The following is a 20094-nucleotide window of genomic DNA, read 5'->3' as shown; positions in this document are numbered from 1 at the left end:
TGTCTGTATTAATAGCTAAATGCTACGATGGAGAGTGACAGCCCCTTCTCCACAGCTGTCACTATGGGTGGAAGCTCTCCCCTGGGAGAGTCAATAAGGAATGAAATCATGTCAGAGAACACAGTCCACGTGATGGAAAAAACAGAAGGATCAAGTGAGGAATCTCACATTTTATCTTTTGAGAAATGTAAATGTTAAGCTAAGTACAGTTAACTCTTTTTATCCGCACTGGGTCCAATTTTGCTTTTTAATTGTTTTCATGGTGAAAGAAAAATTCCACATGTTTAAATCCTCTAATTAGCCTTACTCACATGCACTTGTTTTTTCTTCCTTCCTCCTGTCTTTAGACCAGAAGGTTTTTGAATTCCATCTCTAATGACCTGTCAGATCAGAAGACTGGTAAACCTGGAGCCTCATCCCAAGAGGTGATGGTGTCTGGGTTTATTATGGATTGCAGGATGTAACTATCAATCTGGAGGTAGGTTTAGCCTTGGCTCAGACAACTCAAAGCATCTGAAATGTCCTAATCCAATAAATTCTAATGTTTTCCTGGGTCACACACTTCACTTGTCATGAACAGACATGTTCTGTCTCTATAATCACACCATGCCAACTGGTGGTGACTTAGTAATATCTCCCCAGTGAACCATAACAAAATCATATTTCCTAGCTTCTTATAAACCAGAAGAAATACAATAATGCATGTTATTATTAGCCCAACACTCTCATTTGTGGTTGCTGTGTCACTATGTTTCCCTGGTATTCTGAAAGACTGTGGAATGATCAGGTCTACTGAGTAATGAAAGACCTCTAATTTATGTGGGAAATTACTTCTTGTCTTTGTGCAGCCCCTTATTTTTTATTTTTCCTTTTGCTTATGTTAACCTCTCTGTAGCTTTGATTCATATAGGGCTCCTAGACCCTCACCTTGGAATAGGCTCTGGTTTTGTTTGTTTCTTTGTTTGTTGTTGTTTGTTTTGTTTTGCTTTGCATAGTTGATTGAAGCCAAGCTTCGTATCTTCCCTAAAATATTCCCTAAATATTCTTCCCGTCTCTGCTTTTTCCTCCTCCTCTCTCTCTACTTCTTTTCTTCCTCTTTAAAATATTCCTGGGCACCCACCACGTGCCAGGAATTGTGTGTCAGGACTGGAGCTCGCACAGTAGGCAGAACAGATGCATTCCTGACAACCTAGTTGAGGAAACAAACATAAAATCACACAAATGAGAGATAGTAAGAGCAAGCATAGAGGAAAGATTTCATATATACAATTTATATTAGGAAAGATACACCTTAGGAAGAAAACGTGAGCTGGGAACTGCAGTATACATAGGAGAGAGCCAGGCAGGTAGAGGGAAGAGTGTTCCCGAGAGAAGGATCAAAAGTGCAAGGCTCTGAAGAGACAAATGATATGGCACCTTTGAAGAACTTAAAAGACTGACGTGGCCAAAGAATAGGTAAGGACATGGCTGTTTTTGTGAGATGATCCTGAGGCAGTGGTGCTGGAGTCTCACAGGATGTTGCAGGCCAAGTTAAGGATCTGGGGTCTTATACGTAAAGGCTGTTTTCCCTAGCAGAGGAGAGGTATAATTCAATTAAAATGAGGAAAGTCAGGAGGGGAATTCAGAAAGCCCTTGCAGGAAACTACAGCTTCCATAGAATTCCAAGTGGAATAGGGTGACAGCTGTGGACATAGAAAAAAAAGGAGGGGTAATCATGCGTTTTGGAATTTTAGTTGATAATCACCTAGTTTGGATATAGGAAGAAAAGGATTAGAACAAACCAATGGTAATTACAAGGTTTTTACCATGAGCAACAGGTTTGATGAAATTAAAATTTAATGAGATACAGAAGATTGGCAGAGAATCAGATGCTAAGAAAAACACCTGAAAGGGCACGTGCTTTATCTGAGACTCCTGTGAGACATTCACGAAGGGAGGTATCAAGTAGCTAGTTGGATAACTGGGAGCAGAGTTCGCCAGGAGCTGCCCATTTGGGCGTTATCTGTGTTTGGGTGGAACGGGAAGCTACTGGAGTGGATGAAAGCTCACAGGACAAGAGTGGATTTAGAAAGCATTCAGTGGCGGGCTTTAAGGAGCATTAACATTTCAGAGATTGGACAGTGGAGTGACAGACTGAGAAGTGAGCAATTAGGTAAGAGAATGTGGTTTCATGGAAGAAAGAAGTCTTTCAAGAGAGCAGGAGTAGTCAAAAATGCTGAGTACTACTGACAAGTAAGAAATGAATGAAGCAAGTCCATTGGATAGGCTGTAAGGGACATAACTGATGCTTTTACATGAGCAGTCACTTTCTCTCCTTTGCTCTCCAAGATGAGGTCAGCTCTCAGGGCTGCTGACCTGCATCACATCACAGGGACCTTTTTCACCCACTCCCGAAAGTCACTGTTTTGCACCTTCATCTTTTCTTCTTGTCTCCCACTCCGGATCTGTTTCCCCTTCCTAGGACAGCGTTCCCACCTCCGCTTTCGTCTCTTGCCTGTGGCGTAAACCTCCGGCAGCTGCCCTGCTCTCCATCCCCACACCTATCTGTGTCTGCATGAGTCTTTGTATCCTCAGGCGGTCCCCTTGGCCTCTGCTCCCTTTCTCTTCTGGGAAATCCAGTACTCACTGCCCTTCCTCTTCTGCTACAGTTTCTCTCTTTTAATTTACTTTCTGCTAGAACGATGCCGAAGCTACTCAACCCCCAAATACCTCCACTTGAAACTACCTCCTTTTCTTGGGGTGCCAACCCGTACTTCCGTCCTTTAACTGGTGAAATTCTTGGGGATTGTCTCCCCTTATCTGCCGTTTAGCTTTCCGTGGTTTCAGTTACCCAGTCAATTGTCATCCAAAAATAAGTAAGTACAGTGCAGCAACATATTGAGAGAGAGAGGGAGAGAAGACCACATTCACATAACGTTTTTCTTTCTACAACATATTGCTATAATTATTCTATTTTATTGTTATTGTTGTTAATCTCTTACTTTGTCTACTTTAATAAATTAAACTTGACCATAGGTACATATGTACAGGAAAAAACACAGTATATATTGGATATATTATCTGTGGTTTCAGGCATCCCCTGGGGGTCTTGGAACGTACCCCCCCACAGACAAAGAGGAACTTCTGTATGTGCAGACACATGCCCCCTAATTCTTCATATGAACAGTTCTCATTTCTGAGCTCTATGACCCTTGGACTCCACCTCAGCAGTGGTATCACTCACTCTGTTTCTGTTTTTACCACTAAATTCTAAGCTTCTTGAGGGCAGGTGGCCACATTTTATTCATCTTCACATACCATCATCATCAAACAGTGCCCAATAGGGAAGTTGCTCAATCGTGATTTGATGAATGAATATGCTTTAGAATACTTTAATGATTAAAAATATTATTCTTAATATAAAATATTGACTGTAATAAAGTACTGAATTCCATTGGTAAATGTAATTAGACATAGGCTCTCTAGGCTAAACCTGTAATATGCCTTAGAGAAAACATATGTGAACTGCCTTCCAAATTAAGCCAATGCGTTAAAAGAACCAGGAGCCCTTTGCTGACCTCACAGTGATAGATGTCCAACTGATACACAGACAATTAAAATCCTGGACTCTATCCTTAAAGAATTGTTGCAAAATCAGCTTTTGCCAAGAAGAGAGGGTTCTGCATTTCCCATCTATTGGGATATTTTAAAAAACAACTGTTGCAATGACTATTTAAACTAAACTGAGGATATTTAAAGTTATTTTTATATTTACATAATGCTCATCAGGTGTCTATTTTTTAAAACTTATGTCACATATGTTTTGCACACCATATTTCTGATGACATTCTTTTCATCTTAAATATGAAGGTTTAAATCATACTCAGCTTTGTCACCTGCTTGCTAATGCTTGGAAGGTGAGCAGAATTCTGTGAAATGGAAGACCATCTGGTTCCGCAGGTTACATCCTGTCATTCATTTAAAAGGGAGACTTTCATGGAAGAGAAAGCAACTTGGCCCATATATTCCCCTTTGCTCTCATCTGATGTTCCTGCTTTGAGTGCTAAGTATTGAATTTAGCATCGTGTGATGTAAACACAAGCAATCAATATGGTTGCTGCATTTCTACCTGAAAAGAAGTGCTGTTATCAGATTTACACTTTTGCTAACATAGTCAATTATTTTGCAACACTTTGTGGTGAAAACAGGTTGATATATGACTTACAAAACCATGATAGATTTCTTGTTTAAAATAAAAAGTTTTAATAGTGATTAGCTCTAAATGTACAAATTATATAAGACTAAGTGACAAAAGGTAGAAAAAGTTTAATGTTACTTGATTATTAGAAGTTATTATACTGATTTTTTCATGGACATAGCTAAAGAAAATACCAAAACACATATTTGAATACAGGCAAATCTTCTATACATATATGAAAGAATTTACTCAGAGGGGAAATTTTGTTTCTTCTTTTTTCTACATCAAAACAGACAGATATTGTAAAGACTGCCATATGAGTTACAATTAGTTGTGTCTGTTTTTAACATTAACACATGGTACTTTTTTCCAAAATAAGAAGTAACCATTTCCTAAGAGAACTTGGAAGACACACCCAGCAAAGCCTCATAAATTATTTGGAATCTGATAAAAACATTATTGTCTCCGATTACAAGAAAGTTCTCCTGATATGTATGGGCTTAAGACCACTTCATTCTGTGTTATGGGGAGTGTGCTGAGCCTTGCATTGGGAGATCCATATTTGTGTACTGCTCCCATTTCTGCCACTATATAATTTTGGCAAATTATTTCTCCGTTTTGAATCTCATCAAGTATCATGAACTAGATGATAGTTTATGCCTCTAAAATAAGGGCATGAACTATCATCTAAATTCTCTTCCTTTTCTAGATTACGGTAGTGTAAAATAACACAAAGGTGGGCAGGTCTTAGGCAAGATTTTACAGCAACTCTAATAAAATCAATGTTATAGTGAAAAGCATCAGTTTTATAAAAGACCTCTTTATGTTTAACAGGATGTTGAGGGCGGTGTTCCTCTTTCCTCAGAATTAGCATCTAGAATCAAAACTGGAGAAATAGAAGGCATTTAGTACTCCTATATCCTTAAGAGAGCTAAAAAAATGGGGCCAGCTACTCCTTAAAGCTCATTCAGAGGCAGCCACAGGCACTGCAAACACATCCTTATGGGCAGAGAACTTGAGGGAAGGAGAGAGAGCTGAGTGAGCCTTAGGACTCCTTGAACATTGAACTCATTGGAGTGGAGAGTAGAAAGGAGATTATCAGGGGCTGGGGGCCCCAGGGGTGAGGAGATGTTGGTCAAAGGGTACAAAATTTCAGTTAGGAGGACTAAGTTCAAGAGATCTCTTGTACAACATGGTGATTATAGCTAATAAGAATGTGTTGCATTCTTAAAAATTACCAAGATAATAGATTTTACATGTTCTCACCACAAAAATGATACATGTGAGGTAACACATGTTAATTAGCTCAATGTAGCTATTTCATAATGTATACATATTTCCAAACAACATGCTGTACATGATAAATATATATTTAATAGAAATATTATATATTATATATAATATATAATGTGTATGTATGTATATATAAAATTTGTCAATTAAAAATAAATAGATACAGAGAGAAGTTTGCTTAGGAATGCATTTTCCTCTCCTAGCTTTAGGGGGAAGAAAGAATATTTTGAACCACACCAGGAGAATTACCCTAGAGAATATAAGTTCACCTGCCAAAATGGGAGGCTGGCATCTTTTTGCTCTATGAGAAGGCTGCTGAGCTAACAGGTCTGCCTTGGCATAAATGTCTAGAAGAGCATGTGTCTCCTGGAGTGTGGGGACATTTGTGTTTCCATAAATTGGCAGCTGCTTCTGGTTAGAGACTTCTAAAAGGTCTGGAATACTGGAATACTGGTATAGTCCAAAAGGGGAAGATGAAAAGGAGCCGTGGAACATTGTACCTGGGAAGAAGATGGGACATTACTCTCCGCACGCCCTGGAGCTTTCGGAAGACGTATAAGAGGATCTTAGTTTCCATAGCTCCACATGAAAGAGCAAGCAGGGCTGCTGATGTCCACTGTGGGCTCCAAGTGAGGGACTGGCCCATGGGCAGGAGGTGAGGGAGACTTACTTGCTTTTCTCTGAGCTGGTCCACAGCAGCAGAGGAGACTGGGGTGAGCCTCACTCCAGAATACTTGTAGAGTATGTGACACCGGTTCCCAACCTTGGCTCCACAAAAATTACCTGTGAACCTTCTAAAATACACATAAGAAATTCTTACTGAATTGAACTGGGATGAGATTCCACGTATCAGGATTCTGTAAAAGCTCCCCCAGTGACTCAAGATGAAGTCCGGCTTGAAGACCAGTGATATGCAGGAAATGTGTCCTGTGATTTGGAACCACATTCCATTTGTCAAGCAAGACACTACGGCCACATAATGGAGATCTACTTCCATATGAACCAGTGGATTTCACTCTGCTTAATGGTAAGACATGACGTGGCTAACCCTGGCCATCTGTGCTGCTAATGTTCTGATCTTGCTTGAGATTTTGACTGCAAATGTAAGGAACCAGACATATACAGATAGGCTGTTTGCATAAAGGTCTCTTGAGACAATCTGAGCTGACTTGCTTATCTTGCAGAAAAATATACTGAGGCCCAGAAATTATTTAAATAAAGTCCTCAAATATGGTAATTTTAGAAAAAGGACAAGTGAAACCTATATCTGCCCACTACTCCCACTACTAGCACCAACGTTTTGATTTTTATAGTTATTTATGAAATAAGGTGTGTGCCTTTTGTAGAAACAAATAGAGCACTTCCTACAAGGCTGTCAGAGAGCTGGGAGGCAAGGAGCCTGGATTTTTATCATTTCTTTGTAGTTGCCTCTGGGACTCTGGGTAAATGCACGCCTTACTTGGTATAAAGTAGGCACAGTAATAGCATGGTAATACCTGTAATCATTTGTCCCATGTGTCTGAGCACCTGAAGGTAAAACAACACCGTCATCAGAAACAATTCAGTGGGTAGAGTCATTCAGAAAGAGAGAGGAATTTTTATCTGCTTTTGAAAATGTCTTAAGGAGAAAAAGACAAAGCTTTGAAGGCATTAGTAATTTAAGTATTGGGATGATGTTCAGGGACTTTTTGCTGTGATTCACATCCTGGGTAGGAAAAGGTGATGGAAGTTGTAGGAATGTCATCCAAGTGCCTGATTGATTTGATCATAGAGAAGAAAGAAGTGGCTATTGGAGAAAAAAGTGCAGTAGAAACAATAAAGGAAACAGGATAAAAACTGTGAATATTGTTCAGCTTCAAAGTGTCTTATGATTTAAATAGTACAGCTGGTTTGGAGATCTTTGGGTGAACAAAGATGTGAAATGACAGCATGTCAGAGTTGGGTCTGAGTATGGTACTAAATGGACGCTGTAATGTCAATGGCTGAGAGAGGTGTATGGAACACACCTGCTCCAAATGTGACACAAGAGAAGCCTTGGGGTGGTTTATAGTGTGTTTTTGAGCTCATGTGTTAAGGTGTGGATTGTTGGGACAGGAAAGTGCATGGAGAAAGAACATTGTCTGGGCAGATTTATGGGGAAAAAGTGTACCAGGAAGCCAGCTTCCTGAAGGCCGGTCGCAACATCTAGCTCAGAGCAATTGGGAAATAGCAGGAGGAAGCAATGGGCATCATATTTCAGTTTTCATGGCAAAAGAAGAACTAAAATAAAGATGCAGAGCAGTCGTGTTCTGGGTTTAGAGAAAATAAACACAGAATAATTTGGGCAAGGGAAAAAAATGTTAACTCAACTTTTGGACCCAGAAACAATGATCTACTTTAGTGTATCAATTTAACTGTTTGGTGTTTTCAATTTATTTTGAATTAGTTAATGGAAGTCATCGTAAATCATCAGACAACTAATGCACTTTCATCTTACACTGTGAACCATCATATGCAGCTATGGATGGGTATTGGAGATTAAGAGACAGGATGTGTGATATGTGCAGAGGGGCTCCACAGCTGCCTCTTGGATGGCCCATTAGGTCCAACTCAATTTTTGGGGGGTGAATTTCTTCATTCTCTAGTTATTGGTCCACACAGAGAAATTATTAACCCCAATGACACTTTAATTAAAGATTTATTTTCCCTTTAATCCTGTGGGGCGCCTAGGATCTTGGCGCCAAGATCCTAACTTTTGTCTCCGCCACCTTGTGTATAGTGAGCTGACTGTGATATGCATTATTTTTGATATAAGAATGTTTTGTAACATGTTTGTTTCTTCTCCAAATGCTACAAACTAATTTTAACATCATGGAATATTGGCTTCTGAAGTAGCAGTTCTCTCTTTGAACTAATGCTAATGCAGTTTATGAATTACATGGTACTACAATCCCTCACAAGGCTTTTCTTTACTATAAATAAAATATTCTAAACAAGAGCCAAATATTTTACTAGACAAATTCTATTACCAAAAAAAAGACACAAAGCTCTGGTATGAATGCATTAGTTAAATATATACGAAATAGATGGAATTGCCTAAGAATGCACAAAATCAAACAAAAGGTGGATTCTGATTACAAAATAACTTTTTTTTTTTTTTTTGGTGGAAGAGAAAGCAATGTAAAAACCATGAGTCACATTTTAGATTCTAACACTCCTTAGTAGTGGCTTCCTTTTCAGTCTCACGATAAACAACTTGTCTATGATTCTCTTTCTTCCTTTAGTAACTAGAGACAAAAGTGCTTCAGCAGTGGAGCTGACAAAGATTCCAGTTACTCTCTCCCATGTGTCTGTGCTGTGCACATGTTGTGTCTTACTGTTACTGTGGGACATCAGTGTTGATCTTTATAGCACATATTTCGGAGTAACCCTGAGAGCAATATGCATGCAATTTCTGATGCAGAACAGGTGAACACAGAAGAATGCACAGAGGAATTATGATGACTTAGACTTAGATGTTACTTAGATATAAAATGTATGATAGAATGTTGGTAGATCCAAAATTTGCTCTGCCAAAAAAAGTTGCAAATTTTGCCATGACACAGTGTCCTTAAAGCCTTATCTTCATAACTGGGTGTGAATAAATTTAAGAACCCTTTGCTCTGAGCAAATAATCACCATTTGTTAAAATAATATTCTTGATCAAAGATCTCATGTTTTCATTATACATTAATCTATTCATGTTCTTGGGATAAAGCTTCTTAATGCAATTATGAAAGCAATGTAGGAAATGTATGAAACAATGTATGAAAGCAATGTAAAAATGTTACATTCTTTAAATGTAACATTTAAATAATTATTTAATTTTCTTATTTCTTTTTTTTATAGTAGGTGTACATATTTATGGGTTACATGAGTTTTATTTTTTAAAAAATTTTGGGTCCATAGTAGCTGCATATATTTATAGGATTTCATGAGATATTTTGATACTGTCACACAATGCATAGTAGTGACAACAGGGTAAATGGGGTATCCATCACCTCGAGCATTTATCCTTTGTGTTAAAAACAATCCAATTATAGTCTTCATTATTTTAAAATGTATAATGAGATTATTTTTTACTATACAAAATAAAAATAATTTCATCACATATTTTAAAATAATTAAATTATTTTAACAAAATATAAAAATAATGAAATTATTTTTTACTAGCACCTGTTGTGCTAGCATATATTAGGTCTTATTTTTCTATCTTTTTGGTACCCATTACTACCACCTCCACCTTCCTGACAACCCTTTCCAGCCTCTGGCAACCATCCCTCTACTTTCTGTCTCCAAGAATTTAATTGTTTTGATTTTTAGATCCCACAAATAAGTGAGAACTTGTGATGTTTGTCTCTCTGTGCCTGGCTTATTTCACTTAACATAATGACCTCCAGTTTCATCCACGTTGTTGCAAATGACAGGATCTCATTTATTTTTATGGCTGAATAGTAATCCATTATGTATATAAGTACTACATTTTCTTTATCCATTCATCTATTGATGGACATTCAGGTTGCTTCCAAATCTTGGCTATTGTGAATAGCGCTGCAATAAATGTGGGAGTGTAGACATCTCTTCGATATACTGATTTTGTTTCTTTTGAGTGTATACCTAGGAGAGGGATCACTGGATCATATGCTAGCTCTATTTTTAGTTTTTCTTGAGAAACCTCCAAACTGTTCTCCATAGTGGTTGTAAAAATTTACATTCCCAACAAAAGTGTACCAGGGTTTCCTTTTCTCCATTTCTCCACATCCTCTTCAGCATTTGTTATTGCCTGACTTTTGGATAAAAGCCATTTTAACTGGGGTGAGATGATATCTCACTGTCATTTCGATTTATATTTCTCTGATGATCAGTGACATTGAACACCTTTTCCTACACCTGTTGGCCATTTGTATGTCTTCTTTTGAGAAGTGTCTATTCAGATTTTTGCCCATTTTTCAATCATATTATTCAATTTTTTCCTATAGAGCTGTTTGAGCTCCTTATATATTCTGGCTATTAATCCCTTGTCAGATGGATAGTTTGCAAACATTTTCATCCATTCTGTGGATTGTCTCTTCACTTTGTGGATTTTTTCATTTGCTGTGCAGAAACCTTTTTTATTTATTTTATTATTATTATACTTTAAGTTTTAGGGTACATGTGCACAATGTGCAGGTTTGTTACATATGTATACATGTACCATGCTGGTGTGCTGCACCCATTAACTCGTCATTTAGCATTAGGTATATCTCCTAATGCTATCCCTCCCCCCTCCCCCCACCCCACAACAGTCCCCGGAGTGTGATGTTCCCCTTCCTGTGTCCATGTGTTCTCATTGTTCAATTCCCACCTATGAGTGAGAACATGTGTTGTTTGGTTTTTTGTCCTTGCGATAGTTTGCTGAGAATGATGGTTTCCAGTTTCATCCATGTCCCTATAAAGGACATGAAGTCTTCATTTTTTATGGCTGCATAGTATTCCATGGTGTATATGTGCCACATTTTCTTAATCCAGTCTATCGTTGTTGGACATTTGGGTTGGTTCCAAGTCTTTGCTATTGTGAATAGTGCCGCAATAAACATACTTGTTCATGTGTCTTTATAGCAGCATGATTTATAATCCTTTGGGTATATACCCAGTAATGGGATGCCTGGGTCAAATGGTATTTCTAGTTCTAGATCCCTGAGGAATCGCCACACTGACTTCCACAAGGGTTGAACTAGTTTACAGTCCCACCAACAGTGTAAAAGTGTTCCTATTTCTCCACATCCTCTCCAGCACCTGTTGTTTCCTGACTTTTTAATGATTGCCATTCTAACTGGTGTGAGATGGTATCTCATTGTGGTTTTGATTTGCATTTCTCTGATGGCCAGTGATGGTGAGCATTTTTTCATGAAACCTTTTAACTTGATGTCATACCATTTGTCCTTTTTGCTTTGGTTGCTCGTGCCTGTGGGGTATTGCTCAAGAAGTCTTCACCCACTCTAATGTCCTGGAGAGTTTCCCCAGTGTTTTTTAAAGAATAATTTTAAAAATAATGAGGAGCATTGGAGAACTTCAAGAAATTTGAATAACGTATAATAAGGTTTACTGCCAATTATATATTTGTAACTTAGGAAGGAAATATTTATAAATGAGAACTCTAAGAATGTTAATTACATAGAATTCCATAGTTAGCAAAATGTATGTTGGTTATTAATATGCAAGTCTCTTAATTTTAAGTTCAATGATTTCTGTAATAGAGCTATAACAGATCTATAGCATTCAAAATTATTTTTTAAATGTAAAAAATTTCAATCTTCTCATTTTATGTATATGTAAAAGTAATATTTCTGTAGGGCTTTAAACATACATACTTCAGAATACTTTCATAAACACGACTTCATTTTTATCTTTACAACAATTTTGTGGGTTGAGTGTTTTATTATTATTCTCAACATAAAAATAAGCAAACCAAGGCCCAGTGACTTGCCCAGCTCATGCAGCCTTTTCTGGGAAGTCTGATGCCAGAAAATGATTATACAATAAAACTGAGTTGAGCAAACGTTAGCCTTTTTTTTTATCATAATAGCTTATGTTTTATAATCCTGCTTTATTTCAATTGGCTGTGCAATTGATTCTAAATTTAGTTTCCTAGTTGGACTAAACGCCGTAAGTATATTTTTCAAATCTATAAATTATTTTTCAATTTCAACATGAAACTCTATGATTTCACATAATTGCCCAAGGCCATTGCCATTTTGGCAGAGACAGGTGGCATAAAATGGAGCAGGACTCTTCGATGTCCCAGTAATGGCCATCAATTAACCTTTTAAAACTAAATATTATCTTTAAAAAAATAAAAACAACCCTCATATTTAAGTATTTTCTAATACACATGGAAAAAAGCAATCTTCCAAAGGAAAGCAGTCAGAACCAAATATGACTTTGAATTATTGTGCACGCTCCTGTGTATGCTGGCTTTCTACCATTTGAAAATGATTGTTATCTAGTCATGAGATTCTCAACCAAGTTTTACATCTACAGAGTGATGGGAGCCATGGGAAAAGCCATCTGCTCCTGTAATGGTGAGAGTTTCCTTCAGAGAGCACGGTTTGGGGAAGCCAAATTGTTTGTGTTTCTTCCATTCCAATCACCCTGGTTAGGTCTCTGCCAGCATGCCTTTCTTTATCATACCCCTTCCTTACTTCTGTGACTTCCAGTAGAAAAATGGCAACAGCCGTTGGAATAATGCACCACTAGATGCATTTTTCTTTTGAATTCTTCTTGAAAACAAAGATGCTGTAACTAGGAGAGAAAGAAAGGGACAAATTAGGAGTTTGTTCAATAAAAACGTTTCTCAGAATGGGATCGTCTGATGATTTGTACCAGAATTCTCTAAGGGTAGGCCAGGAATCTTAATTCTTAACAAGGTCACCTTGTTTACATCAAAGTTGTTTCCTCATCAATGGCATAGAACAGTGTTCCAAATATTTTAAAAGAATCCTAAGTTCTGACTGGGCACGGGGACTCACGCCTGTAATCCCAGCACTTTGGGAGGCTGAGGCAGGTGGATCACAAGGTCAGGAGATCGAGACTGTCTTGGTCAATATGGTCAAACCCCGTCTCTACTAAAATAGAAAAAATTAACTGGGCATGGTGGCATGTGCCTGTAGTCCCAGCTACTTGAGAGGCTGAGGCAGGGGAATTGCTTGAACCCGGGAGACAGAGGTTGCAGTGAGCTGAGATTGCATCACTGCACTCCAGCCTGGTGACAGAGCAAGACTCCGTCTCAAAAAAAAAAAAAAAAATCATATGTTCCTTTTGATTATACATTTAAAAATATTTACAAGTGATATGAATATAGGATGATAATAATGTTAGCAAACCACAAATGGCACTTGTAGATATTTAACATAAAGATTTAACAAAATTTTGTAAGCATTGCCAAAAAATCATAGATAATTGTCTTCATGCTCCGTGTGCCCATTTTTAATAATCACAGCACAGGCTCTGTGTGATAAATGTGGTGATTCCTACAATCATACGACAATAGTAACTCACAGCATAATATACACTTAGGGCTCTATTACTGTTTATAATCTTGGGCGTAAATCCATGTTTCTATTAGTGATAATAAGTGTTTGGTTGATTCTGTGGCAGATCTGATGAAGACAAGATTGCCACTTAGTTTAATGTGAAGCTGATGAAGTTTCTCATTAACTGTAGTGGATCAAGTTCTGTCTTTTTTACGTCATAACATCTCTAATAACCAATCCAAACAGTGCCCAGATTTTGGAATAGATACCATATTGGTGGGAGTAGGCTCTGGTCTGTGAGCTGCATGTGTCCCTCCTGGTGGAAGATCTATCAGCCCTGCCTGGGCATCCACTTTTAGCCTTACGTTTTATGGTTTCTTTTCAGAAATCTTTTAGTCTTACCTTTTATGATTCCTTTTCAGGAATCTTCTATAACTAATAATTGCTTTGTAGGGATTGAGTTGGCTGAAATTAAATTGCACAACCTCTTAAATCCTCTTACATGGATGCACCTAAACTGTAAACTTTAAGGAAACAGACAAGTGCAGCAACAGAGCCAGTGAGCAGCCCCTTGCCGTGGGCACTCGCATTCTTCCCTTGGGACATGCTGCACCAGGAGCGGTCTGAGCCCAGATGACACATGAACCAAGCGGATGTGCCCCAGTCAAACTGTGCTTCATGTAGTAGTGAAGCTTCCTGGGTACCTTACGCTTCAGATGAAATGAGTAGAGGCTTAATATTTCCTCCCTGTATCTCAGTGGGTCACCTTGAGAGTTTTGCTCTGAACTATATAACTCACCTGCACACTTTGGAGATCATCATGCCTAGGAGATACAGACACTGGACCAGTCACATCGATTTTGCTATTTAAATAATTTTTACTCTATATGTAATGTTGTACTTTTGGGGTACACGTAATAATTTGTTACATTCCTAAAATGTGTAGTGATCTGGTTGCATGTGCCTGTAGTCCAAACTACTTGGAGGCTGAGGCAGGAGAAATGCTTGAATCTGGGAGGCAGAGGTTGCAGTGAACCAAGATCCAAGATGGCACCACTGCACTCCAGCCTAGGTGACAGAGTGAGACTCTATCTCAAAAACAAAACAAACAAAAAAAGTGTAGTGATCAAATAGGGTAGTTGGAATATCCATCCCCCTCAAACATTTATTATTTCTTTGTATTGAGAACATTCCAAATTTTTCTTCCAGTTATTTTGAAATTTACAAAGGAGGGGTTTCATTGGCAAAGAAAGAAAATTAAGATTTACTGGGAATATCTGAGAGAGAGAGAAACAATAATAGAAACCACATCCAAGGTGGGCAAAGAAAAGTTGGATATTTTCTTTCTTCCACTCTTCAACTATAAGAAATTCAATATCTTTTCTTTACGTAGCCTGGAGGCATAAACTGACATGCATTTAAAATAAAAATCTGCAACATACTTATCAAGCATCTTAAAACAGTGATGCTGCATTGGTATTTACTTTTAAGTTTAAATGTGTCTAAAATATTGTATGAACTGTACATTAAGTAGGAAATTACTAATTTAAAAAGAGCAGGCAGATGTTTTATTAGAGCTACAAATAAACAGCTATATACTTTTTTTGATTGTGCTTCAAATGCTATTATCTGGATTCCTAACCAGTGAACAGACTCTAAAACATAATATTCCCATGAAAGGAATGCAGGAAGCTGTACTTAATCTTCTTTGTGGTTTTAAAGGCAACAAGAATAGTAAAAAGGGGTATCAATGATTAAGATGAAATAACTGACTATCTGACTACTTATAAAGCATTTGCTGTGAATATATTGATAATTTAGCAGGGAAGAATATATACTTTCTTTGTAAATGATAATTTATAAAGTACACACCAATATTTTGGGGAGATAAATTGTTTTAATATGTAAATTGTGCAATATCTATGTGAGCCTTTCTGTGCTCAAACTGGATATTTAAATAGGTAACACATTTATCAACTTGTGATACATCTACATTCCCATTATAAAATATATTTCCCATTTATCTTCATGGCAATTTTCATGCTTATTAGTATTTTTTGCATTTTACCATATGCATAAATTAACATGAATGTCTGGCTATATGTCTAGAGTATATGTGAAAACATTTTAAAAGCTAAGAATAATTTGCAGAGTTTAGTGTTGAAGTAAGAAGGGCTGTTAAATATTTGTAAAAATCTCATTTCTGTAATGTACTTTTTATATAAAGTTTATTCAATGGATTTTTGACTGCAGTTTTTTTGCAGATTATTAATGATGTTTATTAAAATTCCTGAGAAATGTATTATAAAAATATAACACTGGAAGACCTCTGCCATTTTGATCCTCTGCAAAATTGTATGCTGAGCATTTCTATGTAATTTGAGTCCCCTTGTATAAATGTAAATTTTTATAAAAAATCCAGACCTTCATGTTTCCTTAATTCTATAAAATAGATAAGCATCTAGATTTTAAAATTAGTGAAAAATATTCAAGAACAATTGATTGGCACAACTGCCTAGAAATACAGAGCGTGGTGTCAAGGAGGCATCTTGGCATCGTTCAGACACGTACTCCTCATTCTTCCCAGGTGTTTGGTTTTCAAAGCAGTCTCATTACACTGAAGAACTCACCTTCAACACAGGGGGTACTGCTTTTTCCTTAGACAAATGCCCAAGAGATACCTGAAATTTGGCAAAGGAAAGAACACAAATTAGAAGCACAGACAGATATATCAGCTGGTATGGAACTTGTTAGTGTGCTGTGGGATTTTCTTATTCTCCATTCCCCTTGTGTGTCTTAGGGAAAATCTTGATCAGTTTACCTGATTCCTGCTGTGATTTGAGCAGGCCTTGGATTAGGATCCAAATTATAGCCATACCATCTGCTGTTCCTGAGCTGTTTTTAACAGTAAACACTTTCATTAGTCTAATATATTCATTATTTCCAGGTATTGCTAAAAAGTTGCGAGCTATCATATAATCAATATTCATTTGTACATTTTATAGGTTTACATATTTTATGTTTTTAATTTATTTACATGTATGTATCTCTATATTATGTTTTATATTCATTTACACATTTTATATAAATACCTTCTTTCCTCAGCTCTTTGAAGTGTGTACTTACAATGGATTATGTTGAGAGAGTTTCCAATATTTTCTCAGCCCTATGGGTAAATATCAGGGTCAGGGAAGGAAAGTAATATTTACTAGCGTGTGATACAGTGTTAGGTATATTCTGTATATCACATCTTTACATCTTACACTAACCCTCTGAAGTAGGTACATTATCTTCATTTTGACAAATAAGGAGATAGGGATATTAAGTAGCAGGCCTAGTAGAAGCAAGCTCTCAAAGCTAGTGAGTGGCAATGCTGGTGTCTCAGCTGGGTTTATTTTACTTCAAGGCCTGAGGCCTTTTTATTATACAAAGTTATCCCCTTTAATATATCTGCTTAGGAGATATTTGACTCATTTTAAAGAGAATTTAAGTGCATCCCAGTCATTTTTTAGAAGGTTGTTACTTGTTACTCTAAATTTCTGACACCTAAATTTCTAAGTTTTGAATCTGAACTAAGGGATGTTGACTACACATTATAAGCATGAATCATGGTTAAATTTTAAGTTATTGTTGTTGTTTCTTGTGGTGGCTGTAGTAGGAGTGTGTGTGTGTGTGTGTATTTGTTTGAATGTTCAAAGCATTTGACAAGCGTGTTTGAATTTATTCTAAGAAAAAATCATATTAGTTATCCATTTCTGTGGGATAAATGACTCCAAAACCTGACCCAAAACCACTAGCATTTTGTTGCTCACAGTTCTTAGTTGACAATTAGTCTGGGCTCAAGAGGATCTATTTCCTGCTCCCTGCAGAGTGGCCCAGGCTCACTGGGGTCAGTTAGGGTCTAAAGGAGGTGTAGCTGCTTCTGGAGGGTGTCACTGACACTTGGGGCCTAACGCTGTTATCTGAAATGGCTGAGACTGATGGAATGTCTCCCCTAAGAGGCCTGTTTTTCTACTTGGTGTGTCATCTTCATGGAACCCAGCCTGGACTTGTTCACACAATGGCAGACAGCATTAACAGAGGGTGAAATTATAAACTGGAAGACCTTTTGTGTCCAATGCTTGTCAGTCACACAATATCACTCATGCTACGTTCTGCTTGTCACAGGGCCAGCCCACAGTCAAGGGATAGGGAAATAGACCTCATTTTCTCACAAAAGGAGATGCAAAAAGCTCGTCATTTGTAACTCACCCTGAATATAGAACACAGTGATTGTAATGAATGTTATAATACCCAAACAACCCAAAAGAATCAAAATGTTCTTAGTTTGAAATAAAAATGAGTCCTATATTTTCCCCACCCAAATACAATATATACATTTTTACTATGTATAACGTTCATCTGCTCAGGTAACCTCTTCTAATATAAATATTCAGTTAGAGAAGTTATCTGATATTCAGTGCTTAGCTGCAGTCGGAACTGATCAAATTTGACATTGACTGTTGAAAGGAGTACAATTTATTTCCTCTCCACGTATAAATAAGGAGATTGACATATCAGCTGGGGTCATGGCGCCTTTTTCTGTTTATCTGGCTGCCTGATAAGTAAGAAGAGGTTCATTGAGAAGGTGTATTATTTATTTATACCGATACACAATGCATGAAACCTAGCTAGGCTTATTTTTGCTTAAATCAGGTAAAGAAATAATGTCCGATTCTGGATACAATTCCAGTGTGAACCACAGATGCTATCAAGCGGATTATTACTAGGTAGTCAGCACCTAATGCAATACTTGAAGTCTGCAGCTGAGAAACTAGAAAAAAATGACATTGAGAAATCAGTATTCTTTTGGAAAAGCAGCCAATCCAAGGCAAAATATTGAATTAGACGATAAAATGCTTCATGTGCTGTTTTTATATGTTTATTTTTAAAGAAAAATCACCCAATTACTCTAAAGAAAGTATTTATTTTTGATTTTAAGACCCTAGTATGGTATGCTATGGTATATTTCTTACTTTTTAGAAATATAAATTTGTGGTCACTGGAACACATAAAATAAATCAGCCTTTCTAGTAAGTTGAGGGGGAAAACAGGATAATACACCATTTTGAGATGGCAGCAAGCTTTGGTGAAATGAACACAGCACAGAGAACTAGGAGAAGTAAAATTCCAGCCCAAATCTGTTAAATTACTTCTTTCTCTAACCTTGTTTCCCACGTATGTAAAATTTATGTTATATAATGATTGAGGGAGAGACTTCTGGCTGTCAAGGGATAAAGTGGTAGGTTAATTCTCTTTACACAAAAAAGGACAAAATCATATACAATTGTCTAATACAACAATTTCAGGGCTCTGTAAATTGACTAAAGACAGACAACAAATTGATCATCTTTCTTCTTGAAAAAATATCCACGGTAGAGATTTGAGTAAGAACAGCAGTAGTCTATTGTCTTTCTGCCTGGGATTGTTTCCCCCTTCTCCACAAATCAGTAAGTGAAAAAAAGTTTTACCAGCATAAGTTCAGCCAGAAAAGCAGCAGCTTTGCAGGCAAAGGGAGCTGACTCAGTTTGGAGCAAGGAAATAAACTTTGCAGCACTGTTAACTAGAAAATGGGTAATACCACTGAAAACAAGCAGGGAAAACCCACCACTTTGCTAGCCTGAGATTGTAGTATCTGTTGGGGTAAATGATACACTACCCAAAAATAGAATGTGGAAGATTCTGGAAATGAGAGAGCTGTGGAAGGGCCAATTAGGCTCTTTATACATCACAAGTGAATGTGCTTGACAGGAGAGGGCCAGGTGAAAAATAAAAGCCAAGGGAGACTTGAAAAATCATTGAACCTTGAATCCACTCTATGCCCTCCACACAGATTGGTAAGCAAAGGGTGTAATCCTTATAGTTAGAAGTGTTTGAGCACAGCGTGTGCCCAAATCATTGGCTGAGCTATAAATTATGATATATAGAAACAATCACTAGGAAGCTAAGGTAAGAAAATAAAGATTGAAAAACATTAACATAGTCCTCAGTAGCCACATACTCAAGGGAGCAAGGGAGATAGATTCCACAGAGGAAAAAAAGAAGAGGGAAAAAAGTCCACAAATCTCAGAAACATAAAGATAAATATTGAGTATTGTGTATTAAGTAAAACGTTGAGCTTTCAACAAAAATATTTGAGATGTGCTGAAAATCAGGCAAGCATTTACTAGTACAACTATGTACAAATTAAAAGAAACTATAATTAAATGTTAAATAAAATATGATAATCAATAAAAAGTAAATATGAAATCAATAAATGTGAACTCTCAACAGAAAAGGAGAAACTATAAAAAAGAAATAAATAGAAGCTCTAGAGTTGAAAAATACAATTAAAGTTAAAAAATCACAAGGGAGGCTCAACAGCAACTTGGGATGGTAGAAAAAAAAAATACCTTCCCTTGAAGATCATTGGAAATAGTCCAATCTGAAGAACAGAGAAAAAATGATTAAAGACAAATAAACACTCAGACCTACAAGACAACATTTTGTGTGTCAACATGTACATAATAGGAGTTTCATAATGACATAAGTAAAAGTGCATAAAGGTATTTGATG

The 20094-nt window shown here is 37.1% G+C and overlaps 1 long non-coding RNA gene across 1 annotated transcript in view; it reads left to right on the top strand.

The window, feature by feature from the left end:
• LOC129137891 (uncharacterized) overlaps positions 1 to 20094 on the top strand; it is a 223338-nt gene that overhangs the window by 29193 nt on the left and 174051 nt on the right. Inside the window, exons 2-3 of the long non-coding RNA XR_008540756.2 lie at positions 348 to 478; positions 5674 to 6497. This is a non-coding gene — a long non-coding RNA (uncharacterized LOC129137891). The remainder of the gene's footprint in view (positions 1 to 347; positions 479 to 5673; positions 6498 to 20094) is intronic.

This window comes from Pan troglodytes, chromosome 17 (assembly GCF_028858775.2).
Source record: "Pan troglodytes isolate AG18354 chromosome 17, NHGRI_mPanTro3-v2.0_pri, whole genome shotgun sequence".
Classification (NCBI taxonomy): domain Eukaryota; kingdom Metazoa; phylum Chordata; class Mammalia; order Primates; family Hominidae; genus Pan; species Pan troglodytes.
Note: the sequence above shows the minus strand (reverse complement) of the source record. Positions and strands in the feature narration are given on the sequence as shown.